Here is a 7,894-nt window from a genome sequence, read left to right on the forward strand (position 1 = left end):
TCACAGACTTCATTAAAAGAATAATCCAGAATCCAGACGTACATTTTATTCTGTGAATCATGAAGAATTAGGAAACGTTTCAATCATGTAAAACTTTTTATTAGACATATGTACTGCACCCTCTGCTGTAAGACATTAGATATGAGGAAAGAGATACTACAATGGAAAAAAGGGAAGAGGAGACGCCCAGATGACACTGAAACATAATCTAGATTTATTACAAAATGTGATGTTAACATGACACTTTCAAATATAGAAATATTGTGACACAGTATCTTGGAACTGACTTGGCAGCAGGGTGAATTAAAAATTACATTGATTTATGCCATGTGAAAAGAAAAAGAAAGAAAGAAGCATCACAAATCCCTAATACTCAAACTAAAACTAGTGCAAACAAATTTGAGATCTTGTCCATGGTGTATACCAGCTTTTATTCTGTCAGCATAGAAGAGAAAATGAAAGCATCAGGCTATGTTCACACAACGGGATTTTGCGTCCGTCATTGCCGACAGCCGTCAAAAAAAGTCAATTATTTGCTAATGATGGCTGTCTATAATGATTACTGTATAATGACAACTGTCATTAGCAAATAATGGATAGTGACAACACCTGTCGGCAATGACGGATGCGAAATCCTGTAGTGTGAACATAGCCTCAATCTGATTGGAGACTTTTTCTTTGTATTAATGGTAACTTGTATGCAGGTGGTCTTGCTGATCACCGTAACCAGAATACATCATGTTTGCAGAAGTAAACTGGAAAAATTAAATATGATGCAATGAGCAACTTCACTTTTTTGTCTGGAATAATTTTAATATATGAGGTTTACGTAGTCAAGCTAAAGGCAAATTGTTGACAAGGTGATTACTTAAACCCATGTGACGGTATATTTAGCGTATGGTCCACGTTACTTGCTACTTTTGGCGTGGTGATGCAGTTGAGGTTCCATTAGTGGCTACCTGAGTGCAGAGATGGATTGTTTCCTGATAATTTTGCACAGATCTAATACACATATTGTAAGGCTCAATATTACGGAACATACACACACGCACACACATACATGCACACACATCACAAGAAGAATCTACTCCTGTCATGGTAATAGACTCCTATATAGTTATGCCTAAGACAGTTTTATTGTGGCGTGCTAGCAGTTGATATGTCCATATATTGTATTGCACAAAAGTTATTGTGACAAACATTGTTACATGTGAACAATAAGAATTAAGAGAACCAGACAACAGTAAATCAAAGCTGTGTACCACACAATAAATGAATGCAACATCTCACAGTGATAAAGTGCAACTGTACGTCTGTATAGCTCACTGCATATGGATTTGTGACACATACTTTACAGTATAGCTTTCATCTATGGAGGTAAACCGTTCTGAAAATGTGCCCAATATTCTATTCAATCTATTAGTTCTTAAAGGGACATTTCTAGAACACACTCCAGTCAATCCTGGGTATAACCAAAGGTATGGTGATTTCAGTAGTAAAAAGGATGGGAATACAGATACAGAAGCTTATGACTGCTCACCCTGCTCTACCGCAGCTCAGGAACTCCCATTTATCCTAACAGAGAATAATCATGTATTCGTAGCCGCATCTCCACCTAAACTGGTGACTGGTTTCAGTAGAATGGATCCTCTTGGGAATTCAGATAGCCCATCTACATCTTTACTAGACAATTTAATCAGTCCTTACAGAGATAAGCGGCACTTGCATTGTTTATCAACCATACACCTGTCCTGCAGCTATATGGATTTACATGCACGCTTGGTAGAGCGAAATGCCATGTTAAAAGCCGAAACCAGTTCTGTGAAAAACTGTGTACAGTCCATGTGTATGGCCAAATTTTGTGGTATCCCTGACAAACAAGGCACAGAGTTGACTGCATTCATATATATACAACGATATACAGCAGAAACTGGCTAGTTCCACTCTGCGTAGCCTGACTGGTACCACATTCAAAGCAACTTTAGGTTTTGAGGACTCATCTAATATAACATAGACATTTCAGTAGGAAAATTAATTTACTAACCAAACACACAAAAATCCAGGCCTGAACATTACCTCATGGATGTAGGCCGAAGACAGCCCTGAGGTACTATTGGTATAAAACTTCCTAAATGGGCCCTCAGGAAGAACACACCTCAGCATAATAAAACTCTGCCTCATAGAGGGATTATAGGCCTCATTCTCTTGTTACTATTAAATAACAAATCCCCATATTAGTAATACGAGTATAAGAATCTCAACAGAAAAAGGAAGTGCATATAATAGGAAGAAACAGTAATAAGCTGGGTTCACACTACGTATATTTCAGGCAGTATTTGGTCCTCTTGTCAAGTCCTCATAGCAACCAAAACCAGGAGTGGATTGAAAACACAGAAAGGATCTGTTCACACAATGTTGAAACTGAGTGGATGGCCGTCATATAATGGTAAATAACTTCCATTATTTCAATATAACAGCCGTTGTTTTAAAAATAACAGCAAATATTTGCCATTAAATGGCGGCCATCCACTCAATTACAACATTATGTAAACAGATCCTTTCTGTGTTTTCAATCCACTCCTGGTTTTGGTTGCTATACAGCCTCAAATATACGTAGTGTGAACCCAGCCATAGGCTGTAATGCCTATAAATCAGAAGCCGATAATGAAGAGACACTTAAAGTCTCACATTAACTTCCAGCACAAATCTGAGGAATATTCTGGAGCTGAAGAGTGAAGCTGCGGGAAACTAATAATCACCGGTAAGTATATGGCTACGTTCACACGTAGCAAAACTAGTGGAATTCCGCGGCGGACAATGCCGTTAGCCTCCCTCTCATAGACTCCCATTATGAGAGGGAGGCTAACGGCATTCCGGCATTCCGCTAGTTTTGCTACATGTGAACGGGGCCTATGTGCCACCCTGCAGAGGTTAGGGGGAAGAGGGGGGAGCAGCTGGGTGTGGTTTAAAAAAAAAAAAAAGGACTGTGTTGTAGGAATTCTAAGACAAATATTGATTTTCTTTTTTTTTCCGCTGGGAGTTAGACATTACAGCCCAATGACTAAGTTTGGAAAGTTGTCATTGGGCCATGACTTTTGTTAGTAAAATACTGAATGATCAATGAGCAGTCTATGCTGATGTCACCACATTAATGGAAATAATGGAACAGGAGATTTTCCATGGACAACTGGTGGTGACATCTGACACATGCTGTGTAGTTAAGTGTTAAGCTATTAATCTGAAAGGCCTGTACACTGTCACCATATAAAAATAAAACACTATTTTAAGTAACTGTACATTAGTGAAGTAGGTATTTGTCACAGGAAGAACATGATAGAAACCTGTCCTGAGGAATTTTAAATGGATAAGATATGTACTATCTGTAATACAAGACTTGGAAAAGTATGCAGCATTCTATCTGTTAAGCCCCTGACTAGACTGCCACGCTGGGGACACCACTCAAGTTCGAGCAGTCAGAAGTTTCTCTAACTAAAATCTACAGCAAGTTACAGGTCAGAAGAAAAGCATACATTTCATTGCTAAACCATAGATAGTAAAGTCTTGCACAGCAAAACACCATTGTTTTCTAATAGATAGAAAACCAAAAATGACCATATAAATCCTACAGCTTTCTAAAAGAATGACATTTACAGGTCTGGTAGTGTAGCAATAAATGGATAGGTAAGGCCCCTGCTGCACCCGGGGCACCACTTTTGCTGGGCGTCTGAGAGTAATGGAGTCATGTATGGTAGGCCTACATACCAAGACCAGATTCTGATTTTGTGTGGTAAAATAAATACAGGTATGGCCAGAAGTTGGTACACACATAGATTGCTCCTTTAGTCAAACCAGGTGAGCATAGAGAGATATAACATGTAGGCTACCAAGCCCTTTCCCTACTCCAGATTATGAGCTATGGGGAGAAGGGCTCTAAATGGAGTAGAAGTGAAACACTATGAAATGACAATCAAGTAGTGCTTTCAGAGATGTCCCTCTTGCCTGGCCCTATATCAGTGGTATGGGATGCCTCTAAGGCTTGGGCACCAGTGAAGATGACCATTCAGAAACATACCCAAGTTAATATAGAAAATCTTATTTCATTAACAGGGGCCGATTCGGCAAGGGTACTATGGCCTAAGGTACAGCAATGTGACCATCAAGGTTGCACACCTGATGATTTATACCACTAATGTCTGATGAGTAATCCACAGTGATATACAATGTATTTCTAACATTGATTCTACTCCTTGTAACATTATAACATTAATATTTGTATCTACTTCTGAACAGCTAACCCACACAATAAGAGATCTCCCATTAAATATATAGTCCGGTTCTAATATCAACTACCTAATCTCATTCGTTTGCATTGCGATTGAGCAGCTAGTTATTATAAATATACTAACAATTTATATAACAATTATTATGCTAACTAAGAAAATAGAAGCTGAGACTAGGCATGCAAGAAACATTTACTTCTTAAGATGGCCTGACGGCAAAACAATCACATAATTAATAGATCAGACAAATCAGTAAAAAGCAGCAGGTGTTTTGATCCCCCCAAAAACGTTAGGGCACTTTTCCTGAACACAACCAAATTTCCAGATTTGATTGTTTAGAAGTGGTTACACCTTAGTTGCAGTTGCGGAGCTCTACTGATACTGTATCTGAGAAAGAGTTAAGGCCCTATTACACGAAAACAATTATCAGCAACCATAATTGTTTGTTGCAATAAGACATGTTAATGTTTACACAGGCAGATCTGACAGATTACTGAAGCCAAAGCCAGGGATGGATTTGAAAAGAGGAGAGATCTCAGTCTTTCCTTTTTGACCTATTCTGTCTTTATAGTCTGTTCCTGGTTTTGGCTTCAATAACCTGTCAGATCTAAGGATCATCCAGGGAGCCCACCCTGCTGCTCTCTGCGACTCTTGCTGCTGCCCCTAATTGCTGTCTGTGTGTGTAATAGCACAGGCGGCAAGCAGGGAGGACAGGTTGGTGCCTGCTTCCTCCTTATTATTGTGCCATATAATATGGCCTTAATGCTGCTCAGCTATTCTGCAGGAACAAGCCTGCCTGAAAATATCTCTATTTGTATTCAATGCTGGTAGTAACAAGACTGCAATAAATACCAGCTAAGAAAAGGCCCATCAAAGTGCATGTAAAGTGCATGCATCAAGAATATAATCTAATATTCCTGCAATCTATGTTGCACAGACACGAATGTACTTTAGGGTTATATCAGTATCTCATTATACATCTTTTACTATATTTTTCCTAAATACCTTCTCCATCTTAAAATATAATACAATAAAATATCACTTTGTTGATTAAAACGCAATTATCATAAATAGACTCTAGTGAAAAACTATCATTTATATCGTAAAGCTTATCCACTAGTACATCCAGGCTTGTCATTGTACCCCGCATTCCGATAAAAATATCCTGCTGCTAGAGGCTGCCATTTTATACTTTAAACATTTGTCTCATTTCTAAGTTATGTATAAACCTTATATGAGGTTTAGCTTAGATTACAGCCATATGTTGCCAGCGTATACAATTGCTTAAGTGGCAGTTCCACAAAATACATCAAAGTAGAGTGATTTGGAGTTCCAGAGGCTTTTTTCCTTACCCACCAATACCCTATAGGCCATTTTATCACTATCTTCTGTTAGCCATCCATCCATATATGTTTAGATATCTGCAGCATCACAACAGGGACCCTAAAATCCCTCAATCTTCTGTTCTGCTGGAGACGATGGAGCTTCCATACTAGGGCATTGCTAGTTAGTAAGTTCCCTATGTTCTCATAGGGTCAGTAAGGGTTGCCCTACACAATAGTTTTGTATTCAGAAACATGCAATAGTTTCACACAAATAAAATACAAATTCTATAGCTCTTTACTAAAGCTAATACAAAGAAGCATTACCATCCACCATATTATTCCCTAATCATTACATTCATACAGTAAAATCAACAAGTTACCATGTTATCTATGTTTCAAAAGGTAATCCATAGAAAACACTAAAAAACTAAAATGCTACAAAAATATACTACTCGCAAGTAAAATGTCTACTGCCTGTGTTATCACACCTGTCAATATCTGTCAATGACTTCCGTTCTTTGGTCAAAGGATGACCTTCCCAAAGCTGGAAGCAACTTAGCTCCTGGGAATTCTATTAAAAAAAAAGCAACGACATGCAGCTAACCACTAAGCAACAGAATGGAAAACTGAAGAATGAGCTTTCTCCATCACCACTAGAATATCAATTAGATGTCATTGTGTCTCACAACCTACTGGCAATAATGACCAAGAACTCAGTGATGTGATGGCTGGAAACAGTACAGAATATACTGGAGAATCTATAAGTTTTATGTCTTAAGGGTATAAAGATCTATAAACATAGTACATTTTTATGGCAACATGACATAATGTTGATGACAATAAGGATCTGACATTTCTCCTATTACACATACTTAGGTAGTCCCTGCCTTTTTTTTTTTAGACCTGGCCTCTAAATTCTGCATATCTCAATCCAGCTGAGGGTCTGTGGGATGTGCAAGTAACCTAAAGAACTTAAAGTATTTGCTGCCAACATCTTGAAGCCAGATACCACATGACACCTTCACAGGTCTAGTTGAGTCCAAGCCCCCATGCCTCGGTGGATCAGAGCTCAAGGGTGACCTACACTATACCAGGTTTTAATGTTGTGGCTGATTTGTGTATATGACCAGCATAACCTTTTTCAGACATATAGCTACCAGTAATCACCAATCCTATGTCTACACACAGAATGAATTTGTAACATATATCACCAGTTAACCCTCTGGTGGAAAAAAATATGACCACAAAAAACTACTCAACAAATAATAGCAGGCAGCCTACAACTCTATTATACCACACTGAAGGAATAAAACGTGTACATTCTTACAGTAATACCCACCATTTATGCAGATATGACACTGCTAAACCCATACTGCGGCATCAGATCAGAAGATGGTCTCCAATGGATTGAGAGAAGGGCTCTCACCAGAATAGTGCATCCTGTAATTAGAAAGTGTTAAAAAATACTACATAGTCCCTGGACATTTCCCATAATCTCCTCCTGCCTATACCACTTGGATTTAATCGGGATTACAGTCTTAAAGATTGCCCTCACAGACACTATACATGATTCTACATTGCCCTCAGGTATTCATCATTATCAGTAGTAGGCCTCTCAGCACATAAGCATCAGGATCATCACTTGTTGATCTCCTTTTTCCTAGCTACATCAATAGGAAACCATAAACGTAACATAAAAACTCTTTCTCGCCAATGGTCCCAGTTGTTGCAAAACTACGCCTCTAAGAATTCCCTGATAGCCTCCGTATTTCATAACAACTATAGCATGCCAACCACAGGTCTTGGTTTGTGACTTGGGTCACAAGATACCATAAGAAAAATGTGAAGAAGCTTCTTCACTACAAACCATATAGATGTTTCCTGACATTCTAGTATTGGTAGGCCTATAGTGCTTTACAGTCCAGATATAAGAACAAAGCATAAAAATTCTCCTTCACCTTCAAATATCAAAAGACTGCAGTGAAAATAATATCTGTGCTTTATTCCTCCCTACATCACACTGTTCTATTCACTTTACAAATAACCTTTAACAATATATCTCTAGTGTAGAACATACAAAGGCAACATGTACTACTCCACCCACATCCAACTGCTTGAATGTCATATATAGTCCATATTATTAGAGAATTTCCTGGCAAAGTGATGAATGTCACTCAGCTGTGAGAGCAGGAAATTGAAGTCCTGCCCATAAAAGTATATCAAGAAATGTGTGAGATGACGTATCCGGAGGACCCTTCTCAGGGCCTGTGTACGTGCATAATGAAACCC

This window comes from Dendropsophus ebraccatus, chromosome 4 (assembly GCF_027789765.1).
Source record: "Dendropsophus ebraccatus isolate aDenEbr1 chromosome 4, aDenEbr1.pat, whole genome shotgun sequence".
NCBI lineage: Eukaryota > Metazoa > Chordata > Amphibia > Anura > Hylidae > Dendropsophus > Dendropsophus ebraccatus.